Source organism: Fukomys damarensis, unplaced genomic scaffold, assembly GCF_012274545.1.
Source record: "Fukomys damarensis isolate Sample0158 unplaced genomic scaffold, DMR_v1.0_HiC HiC_scaffold_29, whole genome shotgun sequence".
Lineage (NCBI taxonomy): Eukaryota > Metazoa > Chordata > Mammalia > Rodentia > Bathyergidae > Fukomys > Fukomys damarensis.
In genome coordinates, this window is record NW_022900941.1 from 12,069,860 (window position 1) to 12,087,936 (window position 18,077).

An 18,077-nucleotide genomic window follows, 5' to 3' on the forward strand; every position below is an offset into this window, starting at 1 on the left:
ATATTTAAATCCAGCCTCATGTACAGAGGTATAAATTTTTGTTCTTTTCAAAGTTCGACACAGTGATGCTAAATGACATGTTTGTTTATACCCAAAAGTAGCATATTAGAAACTCACAAGCATTCTCCTTTGCTTAATTACACTTATTACATATAAATTGCCAGTATGACTGTTCCTTTTATTTGGAAATAATACTGTTAAAATGATTTTAGTATTTTCCTACATGAACTTACGTTGTTTTTTCCCACCTGTAATCTCAACTTTATGCAGAAGTAAGTACACAGCTACCATCTTATTTTTTATATATACCCTAGAAGGATAGGAAACTAACCAAAATCATGCTTTGTAAATGTGGTATAAGATTTCATGCATTCTCATGACATGATGTCAATAATCAACTATACTAAACCAACTGTAACAATGTAGTTCATGCTTTATATATCCAATAAATAATACACTGCAGACATCTCAGCGGTGAAGGAATGTGCTGGTATCACAGTGGACTGATCTAGTAGCAATTTGGGAGACTAAACACATTCAAATTAAAACATAAAAAGTATAAAAGGTGTAGATTTCCAGGTCTACTTTACAAAATATTTGTCTCTGAGGAAATTGCAAAATAGACTTGGGTTTTAAGGGAATTTTTAATAAACAACAAGTTCTTTCTTATAGTGATTTAAAAAGTATGAGAACATATGAATAAAGCTTAGTACTTTCAGATTTACTTTTGTAAAAGCATGTTGACAAATATTAAATGTTTTATCGGCATTTGAACATTAAAGCAAATATAAAACACAAAAATCCAACATTAATACTGATCTTCTGTGCCTAATTTGGATTTAAGATATTAACTAATTTGTACTCTATAGAAAGAAACTTTAAAAGTTTCATCAATGCTTTTATTGTATGTACTATTATTCTTTACCAAAACCTTCACTGAAATTTAAAAAGTTGGTATTAAGAGTAGTTATTTTTCTTGAATATTCTATAACATGTCACTTTGAATTAAACTTTAAAATTTCAAAGCATGAAAGATACATGAATACAGTACCCACAAATATGTTTTAACATAGGTTAATTTTATTTATAGTTATGACAGAAATACCTCTGAGGATAATAAAAGACAAACCAAAAATCCCTATGCAAATTTAAAAGTTTTGGGTGGTCAAGTTATTTCTTAGTACAAATAATATTCATGTCAATCAATTTCTCAATCAAATTCACAAAAGTATTAAGAAATTGCACTTTATAGTTGTTAAGCAAAAGAGAACTTGAAGAAACAAAATCAAACTATTCCAACTCCTAAAATAAGATATTTCCAATTAACAAATTACCAATATTGCTTGGAAAGTATGCCTTACACTTGAAAATTCACTTTAATTGCCTGGCCTATAATTTAGTACTTTAATAGACTTTAGCTAAGATGTTCAATATTTTTAGAATGTTACCTCTTCTTTCACATAATAGTTTTCAATTAAGAAGAAATCACTGGATAGTTTTAATTCCAATTTATGATCACCTGATTAATGGTTTAACACTTTATTCAGCAATTGAGAAAACCAACAAAAGGAATAAATGTAGTCATTCTTCACTATGATCTTGGTCTGACAGTAATATCAAGCCAAGAATCCGACAGTCTTCTCGAGTGGGTTAGGTTTTCTTGTATGCTATTAAGCAACAAAAAAATAGATATACTATGTCAAGCTTTATCATTTCTTTCTTTCAGTTATTTATGTATGTATGTATGTATGTATGTATTTACTTATTTATTTGAAGAGCAGCTCAGTGATTAAGGAGTTGGTTAGTACAATACAGATAACAGGAGAAAAGTACAAAACAGCACTTTAACACCAGTGCCAGTACTTATCTCATTACGCTAACAACTAAGGATATTAATTTTTATTATTTGCTTTTCTTAGGACATAAATTAAAGCCATTAACTTGAATTTGAGGTATATACACAATGCATACACAGCCTTAAGCAAAATACTTTTTGTAAATAACATTACATTTCAAAATATTGGAAATAGTACATGCTGATTTGTATTTTGATAAGCAGAGAACAACATTCAACTAGGGAGGGTTACACTGACAATAAAGCTCTTAAAGTTCAAAGTGTCTTCTCCTCCCTTTGTACATACCACAGGCTCTACAATGTCCTGAGAAGATTTATTATGAGAAAAATAGCTGTCGAAGCTTTATTAGCATACTTTGGAAGGAACTAATGAGAAAACAAATCAGAAAGTGAAACTTCATCCTGTTTTCAAATAAATGGTCTTAATATTTCTTCTTTAGAAAAGTTTAAATCAGTTTATTATAAATATATCTAAACCATTAATTTTTGCAGCTTTCAGGTAACGTCCGGCACTTTGTCTTTACAAAGTCTATGAGAAGAGGTCAATAGAGATCATCTAATCTTAAATCGTGACATCATGCATTCAAGCCCTTGGCGTAATCCCTCACCAGTAAAAGCACAGCAGGCCTCGATGTGCCACTGGTGATCTTTAATAGCAGTGAGCTTCAAGAACTGGGAGATTTCTGCTACAGTCATGCGTTCTTTAACATCTTGTATATTAGCAAAAATCAGCAGTCGAGCTTTCCTTAGGTCCTCATGAGCTAGCGTTTTGTACATTTCTTCTCTGGTTACAGAAATCCTCTCTCTGTCTGTATTGTCCACCTCAACTATTTCAAACTGTCTTAGTATAGGAAGTAGTGCAGGATGAGCGAAGAGATTTTAGTCTCCAATAGCCCACATCTGGAAGCAGTGCTATTAATCACTGTCTCTTCTACTTTACCTCCTATGGTAGGGACTGTATATACAACTTCATTCATAGAAAACTGGCACAGAATGGGAGTGTTCCCTGCATTACCCAACCCAACAAGGATAACTTTGTGATAACTGGTAATCGAACAGTCTCCAAATCCTGGTGAAGGGAATTCCTATTCTCGGGCAGCAAAGCCCCTCCAGCCACCCAGACCACCAGGCCTGCCCTGGATCGGGCTGAGGGAGAGAGAGACGCGCTGGAGCCTCCGCCTCTGCTGCTTCTGTTCCCACGCTGGCCACTGGCCCGCTTCCAGGGAACCGAAGGGAGGACGAAGCCCGGGCGCCCTGCCATAGGTGAGGCCCTGCGAAGACCACCTCGGGCCTGACCTGGCTCGCAGACATCGCCGCCGTCCTCTCCAGTTCCTCACTGCGTGGGCGGCCTGAACATATTCATTCTCATCTAGCTACCTACTATCTCTGCTGCACTTTAGGGTCCAGCGACAAAACGTGTAAATCAGGGAGGTACAGCGGATGTTTGAAGTTCAGAGATGGATTTTTTTTTTAAGGCAGTCATTTACCAAGCCTAAAGCTGTCTTTTTTCAAGGCACTGGATAGAGTCCGTAGGACCCAAACAGTCAGCTGAATATACAGCATTCATTGTTTTTGAGATGTGGCTCTCAAATTATTTGCCTTGTAGTGGAAGTTATAATTTTATGGCTATCAAGTAAGATGTGATTTCAATTTCACATAAATTGCCTTTATGTGCTACTAACGAACACAAAAATAGTAAAATATCTGCAATTTCAATGCATCCAATTAATTCATATCTTAAATTGTCAAGACATAATAATCATAGTAATTTTTCAATATCTTCAAAATTGGTTCTCTTTTTAGGTTTTATTTGCTACTGGAATAGCAAATCACTTTATTCAAGTTAAAAGGGCAGAATTATTTTTCATAAATCTTAATTCAATGTAAAATAGAAATCCTCTGAGCCCCAGGCCACAGAATTAATCTCAACCACAGAACCAAAGTAATTACAGTCCATGCAGTCATGTTTATTTTTGTCTCTGGTTTGAAATCTCCATCCTCAATTATTTATATGTTTACCCCAAAGTTAGTATTCAGTCCAACTTTATTTAGTAGTTTGCAATTTGAGCAAATGCTCATGTTTGTACAGGTAAATGTTTCTGGGTAAACTACTACTGTATAGGAGACTTAGGAGAGATTTAAGTCTTACAGAATATGGAGGTGAGAAGATCTCTATTGTCCTTTACTCTGTTTGTCTTACTCTTGTCACTTAAACACAGCCAAATTTGAGCTCAAGAGCCACATGGTGGAATAGTGCAAAAGAAGGGGTGGCTTGCAATCCAGAAAACCAGGGTAGGAGGCCCCTGGGGAGTGAAAAATGTTGAGATTTTTAAAAATGGAAGGAAGAATGTTAAGAATGAGATTAATCTCAGGTTCTAGGAGGCAATATCAAATGCAGAAACAAGATAGAGACAGACCGAAAAATAGGAAAAAAAAAAAAGGAGAGAAAGCAAAAATTTCACCAGAACACTAGAAAAACGACAGGCTCAAAGTGGTTTTTTTTTTGTTGTTGTTGTTGGTGGTGTTTTTTTTTTTAAGTTTTGGGCTGAAAGATGACTTTTAAAATTTAATTATAGGGCCAGGAATTTAGCTCAGTGTCAACACACTTGCCTTATAAGAGCAAGAATTTGATCCTCAGTACCAAAAAACAAAATAACCAAATTGTAATCATGCCAAGATAGGGAATGAAGTAATTTTTGCACACCTTCTTCACGAAACTTGCAAACCCATCCTATTTTAAAGAACGTAGCATGGTATAGGGAAAATGGATAGGCGTGCAAAATACAAAACCTGAGCTGCAGTCTCAATAACAGTGGTCACTAATGACATGGCCTTTGACAAGTAAGTTGTCTTCATTGCACTTTGTTTGCTTTATCATAAAAAAACATGTGCTTCCTAATAATTACTGCTTAAAAATTATTGGATCATGTTAATTATGAGAAAGGCACACATATCACCTTTTCATATAAATATTCTAATAGCCAAATACCCTTCAGGACTAGTTGTACTTATCATTAATGATTCTTGGCTTTTCATTATAATTGGATAGTATTATCACATACATAACCCCTTTTATTCAAATGTAGCCCCAGGGAGATAGGCAAAAATAACGTCGCATTTGCATATTATATTTGAATTTATGTAGTGCCAATTCATGATTTAATTGCAGTCCTACAACCATCCAGTGAAATAGACGGAGAAATATTAATGCCATATTTTACAACTGAGGATACAAAAGTCAAATGGTTAAACTGAATGACACATCCAAGGCTACAATCTATCTATTGAAAGATAAAAGAATCCTCAAAGTTTCACTATTTCTCAGTCACAAATAGGATTGACATGCCTGCCTCCTCGGCATACACCCTTCTTAATTTTCCATGCAGTGTGATTTCCCACTCTTGTTTAACTGTATGACCTTTCAAAAATATAATATTCTTTATGGTCTGAGTTTTAATTCTGTTAAATGGGAACAGTATTATCAGCCTTACAAAATCCTCATAAAATGTTATAGCTTGAGAAAGATAGCTACTATAGTTCTAATGGAATAGACATAATGCTGTGCTGAATATAATTATTATGTAATTGCTATTATGGTGCCTGTATTTGCCAGGATTCTTGAAATAAACAGTAGGATGTGTAGAAATACAGAAGAAGTAATTTATTGTGGGAGTCAGTTAATATGATTGTGGAGGTGAGAAAGTCTGTAAGATTTAAAACTCGAAGAGCTAGTAGTATAATTCAGTCAGAGTCAGAAGGTTTAAAAATCAGGGGAATTGATAAAACTTTTATTCTGAGGTGAGAGGCCCAAGAACTTAGAGTTCTGATGTTCAAGAACAAAAGCAGATGGATGTCCCCTCTTAAAAGGGCCAGAGGTGACTTGCTTTTCCTCCTTTTAAGGTCTCAGGGGACTGCAGGATGCCTGACTACGTTGGTGAGGGCAGATTTCTTTATTTTGCCTATTGATTCAAATGCTGATATTTTCCTGAATCACCCTTTTCACACATACCCAGAAATAATGCCTCATCAGCTACCTGGGCAGCCCTTAGCACAGTCAAGCTGACACATAAAACTTACCTTCACATTGCTGTCTGCGTCACTTTCCCAGGTGTGGTGACAGTCTATCCCGGGATCTGCTGCTCCTGCGTGTGCTGCCACCACAGTCACCACACTGGTGTCTGTGAGCACTGGTGTACGCTTCTGTGAAGGGAGACTGATACGGTTTGAGCATGAGGTGTCCCCCAAAGACTCATGTATCAAAGACTAATCCCAAATTCAGCAAATGTTTAGAGGTGGGACCTCGAGACTGATTGGCTTCCAAGTTTTCTAACCTCATCACTGGATTAATTCATTGGTGAATTAGTAGTTGAATGCGCTATTAGGAGGTAGGGTCCAGTTGGAAGAAATAGAATGTACCTTTTAAGGGTGTGTCTTGTCCTGGACCTTTCCTTTCTGGTTCTGTTCCTTCCTTTCTGCTTCCTAGCTAGCAAAGCGAATAGTTTTCCTCCACCACGTCCTTTAGTCGTCATAATGTTGCCTCATCTCAGGCCAATCATGGATTGAAACCTTTAAAACTATGAGCCAAAATAAACGTTTTCTCATGTAAACTGTTCACATATAGTTATTTGCTCCAGTCATGAGAACCTGACCACTACATTCATCTCGTAATTCAAGTCCTAGTATTGGCTCCTCCTGCTCTGTGAGAAGTTTCTGATGATCTCCTTTGGAAAATCATTTTTATTGGAGTAATAGAGAAATATCACTAGGTTCAGATCCACTCTGGTCACTGCCATGATCCAATATGCTTTGCTATTTCTCTGCATATTTATTTCCTAAAGACCTGCTAATCTGAGTTTGTTCAATATTTGATTTTGGATTATGATTGTGGAAGATACATAGAGTCAGCCAGACACAGTATCAAATGCTGTGTCACTAAATAGCTTGTAATCTTAGGTATACTATTTAATTTATCTGGGCCTTAGACTCTTATTTGCAAAAATAAATTATATAGTACTTTTTTCTCTAAGAGGTAGGTTATATTTCAGTTCATTTAGGTGGTGTATGTAAAATTTATGTGATGTAAACGATAAGAAAATGTTTCATATCCCTTTCCCTCCCATACAGATCAGTGGGGTACTTCTTGTCTTTCTAGGTTTCTGCACATTCCTATTGTTCACAAATCTGCATCTTTAGATGACAAAGCCTGTCAGAACTCTTCTAACTTTGAATGTTTTCAACAACAGTGATTCATATTCATTCATGGGTAGCTAAATTTAAGGCACTGAAATAATTGCACTGTTTTAGATTTTAAAATACTAATTAAACACTTTATGTACTAGAATTTCTTTATTATATAATTAAGTAGACTAAGGCTTATGAAGTTAAATAAGTTGGTAAAGTTTTATATCACAAACAGATTGACAGACCTCTCTCTGTCCAAAATAAATCCTGAGCTTTAAACTCTAAGGTGAAATTGCTTCTCCAAGCTGAAATGAGCATTATATTCCTGTCTGTCTCATCAAATTTTGGAGCCTGCAGAGAGACACTCATGGCACTTATGGTCATGTCCTTAGCACAGTGCCTTCACTTCTGGGGAATAGTTAGGAAACACAGTGGCTAAAGACACAGTATATAACTCCCTGGGCTTAAAGAGAGACACAGAGTGAATTTGACGTCTCTAATTACCATATGAAAATGATTAGTGCTGAAAGATGCCTAATGGTTCGTATCTGGGGTTCACCTCATCATGCATTGTGAGACAGTGTCTCTTAGGCCCTCACAAACATTAATAGAATGACATTAGCTCCAAACACAAGTACAGTCTCCCAACACGTATGTCATGATGGTTTTGTTAGATGCTATTCCTAAATTGCTTGATGACCACAGTTGTTATAGACAGTAGAAATGTTTCCTCTGCGTATGTGAAAATATTTAATTGTTTTCTAACATCCAAAACAATAGTAATGTGACATCTTTCTGTCATTATGCATTTTAATTCCAGATAAAACAAAAAAGAAGTGTCGTACTTACTCTTCTGTGATTTGGGAAAGGAAAACAGTTGTATTTTAGCGTAAAGAAAGTGAGACCAAGACAAAGCTTTGTAATTAGAGTTAATAGAAAAAGAATGGGCAAGGAGGGGGATAAGAGGGAAAGACGTAAAGGAGAGGTACTGGGGATGAGGAGAGTTAAGAAAAATGACATGCCTGGTTTTTCTTTGCAAATTTAAGTACATCTTGTCTGCCCGGTATTATTAGTAAAATCATTTTGAATCTCGGGAGCTAAATATCAAGACTAAAGTACATATTATTCAGAGATGTGTTAATTAAGATGTTCCTTGAATAAGGCTATATAATATGTATATTTTTAAAAATTTTATAAGCTACTATTTTATTTATGTGTATATCCATGGTAATTTATGCATAACATATTCTTAGTCAATTCTTCTTGAATAAATATAAAACACTTTCACACAGATTTCTCTTTATTTTTATAATAGTAATTCTGTAAAGAAGTTATTACCATTTCCTTTGTTTTAAGATAAATTAAAAAGTGTGATTTAGATAGAGTTGCTCAAGGTCATCCATGTAGAAAGTGGCAGGCAACAACTTGAATTGTGCTCTCCGATTTCAAAGCCCTACTCTTTCTGTCATACTTTGTAGCTCCTCTCTGGAGAGAATACAAGTTGACCTATACAACAATAGAATGTGCAATTAAAATCTATAGAAAATCAGGCTTTATTTTCTTTTCTAGAATTTCAGGGTGTAATCCCCAGGTACCTTTAATTGTGTTTATAATCAGACTATTCATATAGTCATTGATGATTCACAATAGTAATCTGCTTTCTTTTGATTTATTCTCTCCTGTTAGTTTTCCAAGAAATCCATAGGGCCAGGTATGCTAAAATTAAGATGGAATTCTTTTGCAGATATGACCTGGATGAGAAGTTATCTCTAGAAACTTAGGAGGAAAGCATTAAAGTTTACATCTAACCATTCTTTGTGTTTTCCAATTTTTTCAAAAGTGAAAATTGCTATATATTTTTTAATATATGAAAAAATATCTGAAAGAATTATTTGACATTTCTTTATAATGCAAACATGGAAAATTAACTTTCATTTTAATTTCTGATTCAAAACATTGCTGCAAGATCCAAAAATCATACAGTAAATTTTTTAATCAATACAAGACATTTTTTAAAAAAGATGTATCTAATAAGTCAAATTTTATGGTTTACAGAAATCAACAATAGTCTGGTTTCTCTTAAGATAGTATAAACCTTTCACCTTTATACAGAAGTTGGCACTCTAGATCAGGGTCTTTATTTGCACGATGCAAGTTTCTTAAAGAAATGAAGTAGAGAAATACTTTCTGTGAAACATGTCTGCAAGTACAATGGAAGAATGTTTGCTCACAGAAAACAATAAGCTGTGAAAATATAAATATGTCTTTTCATTGCTCCTCAATTTTTTATTCAAAAATTTCTCCCATCAGTTTTCTCTCTGCCGTGTCCTCTCCCTTAACCATTATGAGTCAAATACACATTGTTTTGTTTAGGTGCTTGCCCAAATTATCTTACTGCAGTTTCTTTAGAGCTGGAGGTAGCAGAAATGTCAGCTATATGATGGAATTCACATTCCCTTTGGAAAGAGCTTCTGAGACTGCTAAACTGTATCCCTCATGGAGAATATCATTAGCATAAGGAGGGGTTCACACTGAGTTGTACTGTTACTGAATGCACTGTTTCTATGAAATTTGTTTGTTCTAATTTTATTTTTCTTTCATAGGATAGTGAAAACACACACACATACACACAAAATGTATCCTCATAAATGCACATGAAATAACACCTGCCATTAGGTAGGCACTTACTAAAGATTATTTATGTTATTACACTCTGCTTGATGTCGAGCAAGGAACAGTCTCCCTCAGCTCCAGGGTATTCTATTGTGAAATGAAGATTCATTCATTTGTTCTAAAAAACATTTAAGAACTTAATAAGGGTCAACCACCAAGAGCTACTTTTTATTTGTTTCAGACAGAGAAAGTGAGATAGTGAATTCTATGTTCTTAGGGCAATGCCTGCTCATTTCTAAATACTCTGTAAATGTTGATGATTAAAAATGGTAGTAGTGCTCATAAAAAAAATAGAATATTGCTTAAATAGGAATTCTGGGGAAAAGATTATGAGTAAAGCAAGATCAAACAGAAATACATGGAATAAATCCAAGAAAAGGCAGAGAACAAAGGTGTTGCTACAGAAGATTATGCAGAAAAATATTTAGCTCCAGGAAAAAGACCACATACTAACCTTCCATTTTTTTATTGCAATTCGGAGGAGAAATTTAGCATAGAGCCAAAGGGAGATGGAATGACAAAAACTGAAAATGTTAAGGGGTAATGCCAAAATTGAAGATAATGTAGCTTAAAATATCCAGGTGTAGAACTGGGCGTGGTGGCACACACCTGTAATCCCAGCACTCGGGAGGCTGAGGCAGGATGATCCCTCTGAGTTCGAGACCAGCCTGGGCTACATAATGAGTTCTAAGTCAGTCTCAACTATATAGTGAGACCCTGTCTCAAAAAAACAAAACAAAACAAAAAATCCAGGTATACAAGCAACAAAACAATCCCATAGTGTGGAAAATATGATCAAAATGATGTAGGTCATAGTGAAGATTGAGATCTTGCATTCCAGAGGGGAATTGGCTGATCCCGGTTCCCCCAGAGATTTGACCCATGGGATTTAAGAGGAAAAGTAAAGTCACATCACTCTTGGATCAAAGGAAAATACCAAGCAAAATAGATAAGGTAAAAGGAATTATTGAAGTATGCCTTCTTCTATCCTTGGTAGCAGAGGGCAGAGAGCAGAGGGCTACAACCTGCTATTGAGAGACCATTCTCGTGTCTCCCAAAATGTAGCGGAGGGAACCAATGTAGAATAAAAACTATTCCAAGTTCAAAAGTAGGCAGGAGAGGAAATATTCTGTGCTGCCTACAAGATGCTCAAGGTTTATTCTCGCTGTGGCCTCTTGGTGTCTTTTCTGTGCATAATCCCTGTCTTCATAAGCAATAGAACTCTTGCTACAGCTTCTGTTTTTTTCCTGCAGTATTTATGTCTGAGTATAGTTAGACAACAAAGAAAGGCACGCGTGAGCTAGGATTGAGGTGGGAAGGTTGGGAGAGGGCCTGTTCAGCTTCTGGGTCAAGGTTCGAATGAATGAATGAAACAAGTACGGGAAAATAGGAAGTGGTCTTGGAGAGTTTACCTTAATAAATGCCAATAGCCTGGACTGGGAACAAACATCGCCAAGCTTATTTTAATTCTGGTAGAAGTACTTCTTGAAACTTTCGTTTCTAATTTAGACATTTATATAGAATTAAGTGCTTAATTACTAAATAAGCATATGATTGCATAGAAGTAGGAAGTCCTAAAATCTCTTCTCTATAGTCTTTTAATAGCTAATACTTTAGATGATTTTAATTGCTCAATTAAGAAAAACAGTGCAAATAAAGAATATACATGACTTTCCCATTGCAAAAGCGCAATCAAAAATCTCTCCCTAATGCTGTCATCAAGGAGCAGATGTAACATCTGTGATTGAGATTCATCGTGTAATATTTATTAGCTCCCAAAGGGTGGTAATAGTCACAAACACTTGGAAAATGCCAAATTCTGTCTACCCCGAGACCTTTTGGAATGGGTATATTATTACATGTAATTACTCGTTATCCTACAAATTCATCACAGAAAATGTTGATTATCACCAAAAGAAAAATAAAGCAATAAAAAGAAGTCACCTGAATTTTTTTCTCATTCAAACATTGATATAAAAGGTCAGACTTTAATGTAACATAAATTTAAAGTACATGACCCCTCAGAGTAGTTCAATTAAGTCTCAAGTCCAGGAAAAATCCCTCTCTGTGTTTAAGCGATAGGTTGGGGTGATTCTCAAGCTCAGTAGCATTCTGTGGGTGCCTGAGATATACCCCATCACCGCCTCCCATATATTAAATGTTTACATGTATTTTTGCTGGAGCCATTACGTGATCTGTCTAGGAGGCAAGGCACCTAGGGATTTCATTTTAGTGGTAGGAATGTAAATGAATTAAAAATGACGACAGACACCCCTACTCTCTTTGTCTTTGCATATTTATTCTCCCTCCAGCTTTAAATATTTTGAAGATGTGAGGGCCCTAATCTGGGTATAGATTAGACCCAATAAAGCACGGACAATTGTGGTGCAGTCTCTGGGGCCATGGAAAAAGCAGACAGAAAGGACAGCTCAGCATATATTTGGCCCGCTCTGTTACGTCAATTTGGGGCCTCAGAGGTAATGAAACCTCTCTTTCCAAAGATCTCAGAGGTGATATTCTTTTAAACACAACTATTAATATTTTATAGTCTCTATTTCTGAATTGATTGGTAAGACTCAGCATAGCATTCCTTTCCAGTTTACTCTAACTCTGATATTATTTCTTGAGAAGACTTTTTGTGAATGGCAACAGTTGTGACACCTTCAACTTTTAGCTCACCAAGTGATGCCCTCTTAGTTCCAGAAATCAGATAAAACCAAACACTGAAGCTCCTTTAGAAATACATTTTTTCAGATCATTTGATCTTAAGAGGAAAAAATGCTGCTTTTGGTGTCAGGACATAAAACAATAGAATTGAAATTTTTATTTGTTTCTTTTCAAGTAAAATAATGAGGGTGGTAGAGATTCCTGGCTACCGTGGCACTTTGATTGCCTTTATAAGGTCTCATTTCATGCTGAATTTCTGACAGTATGACAGATTCTGTGTCTTGCTTGAAAATCGGAACCTGTGGAGAACCTTTGGATGGTGTAGTTAAATTCTCTCTGTAAGGCGCATCGTTCCTTTCAAGGCAGCTCCTCCCCGTACTTAGGTGTATGTGTGTTGCAGGTGTTTCTGTGGTGTGAAATTCTTCCGAGGGCTCCAGAGGTCGCAGGACACCTGGCATGCTGGAGGAGAGTTGAGTGACATTCAGAAGAAGGAGGGCCAAGTGTTCAATAGACCAGGACAAATGCAGGGCATGTTCGTGTTGATAATTCAACATCCAACATAATAGCACAAAGGCCAAGCACAGTTTGTCCAGTGCACGTTGGGCTGATGCATATACACTTCTCAGAAAACTGGAAAATAAGATCATTGAAAAATTATTTTATAATGTGCCTTCATAAGGGTAAAGCAAGAAAAAGACGCAGGGTACCCAGCAAAGAACTTTTTTTTTTTTGTCTGTTCTGATAATGCAGTAGTGAGATACACCATTTTTGTGTTTCTAAGCTAAACTGACAACTCTTCATGTCAGGGTGTTTATTTCATTCATCCATGAATAGTAATTCTGAAAGAGAAAAGGCAACCATGATATTGTTAATTCACTGCTGCAGAAATACAGAATAATAAATGATATGATTAAAATAGAAGGGAAAATAAATTATATTTGATAATTTTGTGTGAAGACTGCTTAAGAAAAATATTGAGTTGAATATTTTCTTCATATGAAAATTGATTTTAGAAAAATTAAAGATTTAAATGCTATATCATATCATTAGAACACAAGGAGAAAGGTCAAATTTGATTTTGCAGCTCAGAAAGAGTTCAAGGATTTTCTCTATACTACAGTACTTCCAGAAACTAAAGGAGAAAATCTAATAATTTTTTTAAACAAAGCTTGAAGATTAAAATATTGCTGTAATGAAGCAATGTTATAAAGCAAAGGGATGCTATGTAGAGAGAAGATCAAAGATTAATAGCCTCTGCAAAGATTAATAGCCTTTATTTACAAAAATTTATAAATTAATAAGTAAAACAAATATCCTAATAAAAACAAAAAGCATATATTATAATTTTCAAAAGCAGAAATATAAGCTCATGGTTTTAAAAATTAAAATGGTCCTCAATAACAAATGCTAGCAGAGTCGTGGGGAGAAAGGAACCCATCCCCATTGTTGGTGGGAGTGCAGGCTGGTGCAACCACTATGGAAATCAATACGGAGATACCTCAAAGAGCTGGGACTGGAGGTTCCATTTGACCCAGCCATCCTTCTACTGGGTATCTTCCCTAAAGAATTAAAAGAATCATACCACAGTGATATATGCACACCTATGTTTATAGCGGCACAACTTGTAATAGCTAAAATTTGGAAACAGCACAATTGCCCATCAACTGGATACTCAATAAAGAAGATGTGGTTTTTCTATAAAATGAAGTACTACTTGGCCACAAAAAATGAGAAACAAAGGTGGGCGTGGTGATGCATGCCTGTAATCCCAGCACTCGGAGGCTGAGACAGGAGGATCACTGTGTGTTCAAGACCTGCCTGGGCTACATTGTGAGCTTCAGGTCCATCACAATTACACAGTGAAACCCTATCTCAAAAAAAAACAAAAAAAGAAAAAAAGAAACAAGAGCCATTTATAGGAAAATTGATTCATATTGAGGCCATACTCAAGTGAAATAAATAGGACACATGTGTAAATACCAAATAGTTTCTCTGGAGTGAAAAACTAAAAGTGTAAATAAGGTTCAAATTGTATAATTGATAATGTGAAATAGGAAGAAAAGGGCTAAAGGAGTAGGGGAAGTGAGAAGGGTAGGGAAAAGGAAAGAAGGGAAAAGAAAAAAATGAGAAAATGGAAACAAAGTTTTGTAAACAGGGAAGAGTGGAGGGGGTGAAGGGAGGGCAGGGGTATGGGGAAAAAATGAGAATCAAGATACATCATGTAAAGGTACAAGATCCGAATGATGAATGTAACTGTACTGTATACTTAAAAAGTACCCATAAACTCAATGAAAAATAATTAAAATGTTTTTATAAGTATTGCAGACTGTTAAATACAAAAAGATATCTAGTGATGTCAAGGTCATAATTATGTGGTCTATCTAACATTCCACTGGTAGAAAAATACCTTTTCAGAAGGCACTGGTCTGTTACATCAGTTAGGAATGAAACTGTGCATACCAAAAGCTAAAGTAGTAGTGACTTAATTTAATAATAAAAACATAAAGGTAAGAAATTCTAAGGACAGTATGCAGTTCTATAAAGCCATTACACACAGCCCACCACCCACCCCAAGAAGCATACAGCCATTCCTAGCTTGCTGCTCATTTTCTAAAAGCAATTACTGAGTCCAGACCTGTGATGATAGCAGTCACATCCAAATACTGAAGACTTCCCTTAAAGAACTTTTCCTGATTAGATCTCTCTGGCAAGAGGCAAGCCATCTGACAGTCTGTAGGTAAGGGCACATCGCTAGCCATGTATACGTATAGATCACATTTTTTAAAAATCCATTTGTGTAAACAATCAGAAGTCTTTGTCACAGTTTTGGAAAGTTCATACACACATAACCCTTCAGTACCTCAATATTACTTAAAAAATTAATCTTAAAGAATTCCCAGGACCGGGGATTTAGCTCAGTGGTTCTGCTGCCTGCCTTATAAATGCAAGGACTTGAGTTCGATTCCCAGTTCTAAAAAAAATAAACAATTCCCAGCCAGGTACGGGAACTTCTAGGGAGATCAAGATAGGGGATCACTTAGTCCAGGAGTCGAAAGCTATCCTGAGAAACATAGAATGACTGTGAAAAAAAACAAAAAAAAACTACATTAAAAATCTTTTTTAGGAAAACAAAAGAACTTCCAAGCTCCCAAGTACATTTTAAAAATCTTTCATTCATGTTTACCATAACTATAGGTAGCAAAAAACTAAACTAGAAACAATATACTTGATCGGTAATAGTGAAGCAGTTATTTTAGGTTGTGCCCAGATTGTGTGTATGCTAGTTAATATTTACAAATATTTTAGCAAATATAGAAAAACTGTGTCATGTTGTGAAGGAAAAACACTTAGATATCTCTCCATCTACAGGTATTCACATATATATTACCTAATTCATATGAAATGTGAGTGTTTATGGTTGATTTGTGAGGTTGTAGCAATTATTATTTGTTTATCTTGCTTATGTTTTCCAAATATTAAACAGCATTTATACTATTTTGATGTAAAAATATATGGTAGTATATTTCTAACAAAAAATAATCAATGTTTATTGTAAGTTCATTGTTAGATGATGGTGAGAATATAAATGGGCCTTTTGTGTGTGTATGGAGAACCGTGTCAACATTATCTTTACCTTTACTGCATCTCACTTACCTCAGTGACGAACTATTACTCTCTTCCCTGGTTACAGAGTTCTAGTGACAGGATCACTTCTGCCCTGTCCAGTGGCCCAGCATGTTCTAAGCATTAAACATGTTATATTTAACATTATATTGTATAGTTGTATTTTAACTATTTGTGACAGGAAAAATACACTTTGTTAAAAAAGCACGAATTTTAAAAATAAAGTGAAATTGTACTTCATCACTTACAAAATCTAAATATGTATGAAAATGACTACAAATATATAGCAAAGTATATAAGAGGGAAATGATAGTGAAATGCATAAATAAACTTTAAAAAATAATTGAGGGGACAGTAATGATAGTAATGATCAAAACAGTTTCATGTGATTTAAATACTAAGAAAAAATGAAATTTAAAAACTATATTGGTCTTCTGTTTCAATTATACTTATTTTCCATTTGCATATCTCCTTTTTGTGAGGTTTATTTTTAGGACTTTCTTCTATTTTTTTTAAATCGGGTTGTTTAGTTCTCCTTTATAATTGATATTCTTTATGTATAATCATGTTCTTTGTGTATTTTGATAAGGATCTTTTATCAGATATCATTGGCAAGTATTTCTCCTACTCTATGGCTTGTTTTGACACTCATTTGATAATGTTTTTTTTCAAAGCATAAGTATTCAATTTTACTTAAATTAAACTTATCAATTCTTTCTTTCTTGGATTATATTTTTTATGTCATACCTGAAATGTCACTACCAAACCCAAAGTCTTCTAAATTTTCTCTGATGTTCTTGTGCTTTTTTTATTTTGCTTTGCTTTGTTTAGACAAAATATCTGAGGTGGGGCACTTTAGACAAAACAAAAGAGGTTTATTTGACTCACAGTTCTAGAGGTTCAAGAGCACAGTACCAGCATCTACATGGCTTTAGTGAGGGCCTCAGGACAGATGCAATCACTAGAGTGATGGACATGAAGAAAAGTTCATACAATGAGACAGAAAGCCAAAAGCTGGAAAGAAGCTAGATTAGCTCTGGCAATGAAAAGCTATTTTCGTATGAATTAACTCATTCTGTGAAGGTCAACAGAATCCAAGAGACTAGCACTATCCAAACACTAGGATGGAGCCCTGTGACCTAGTACATGGCCAAACCTCATGCAGTTTCTACCTCTTCACTGCCACGACATCGGAGGGCAAGCTTCCAGATGTCAATGCCTGGCCATAAACTAAATCTTCTACAGAGCATAGGACTTACAATGTGAGTTTTATAGATTTACATTTCGCATTTCAGTCCATGATTTATTTTGAGTTAATATGAGTCAATATAGTATATCATCCATGTGTCTAGATTCTTTTATTTTTTTGCATTAAGATTTCCATTTGTTCTAGCAATATTTGTTGAGAAGACTGTTTCTACTTTATTGCATTACCTCTATTCCTTTGCCAAAGATCAAGCGATTTTATTGATGTTGGTGTATTTCTGGACTCTATTCTGTTTCATTCATTGATTTTATCTATCCTTTCACTAATACAACATCGCCTTTATTACTTCACTTCATAATAAGTCTTGAAACATGCAAGGGTAAGTCCTCTGACCTTGTCTTATCCTTCAGTAATTTGTTGTTTATTCCGAGTCCTTTGCTCCTCTGAATAAATTCCAGAATAAATTTGTCAATATTGACAAAATAACTTGTTAGGAATTCTGTTTATACTCCATCAAATCTATAAATCATATTGTGAAGAACTAACATCATAAAAGTGTTACTAGTTCCTTTCCATGAACATGGGATATATCTCCACTTATTTAATATTAATGTATATATATATTTCATTTTTTAATCAGAATCTTGTAGTTTTCTTTATATGGACTTTGGTACTTATTTTGTTAAACCTATATTTAAATATTTCATTTTAGAGCCAGAATAAAACAGCCTATTAATTTTGAATCACACTTTATGAATTGAAAAATTTGAGAATAATTTTTCAATTGAAATAATCCAAAGAAAATCCATGAATCAAAAATGAGAAAGAGACAGAGACAGAGAAACACTTTGTCATTTGAATTGGCAGTGA

At 34.9% G+C, this 18,077-nt stretch overlaps 1 pseudogene; it reads right to left on the reverse strand.

Moving 5' to 3' along the window:
• Positions 1-2,407: 2,407 nt before the first annotated feature.
• Positions 2,408-2,938, reverse strand: LOC104849685 (annotated as a pseudogene).
• Between the last annotated feature and the right edge of the window lie 15,139 nt (positions 2,939-18,077).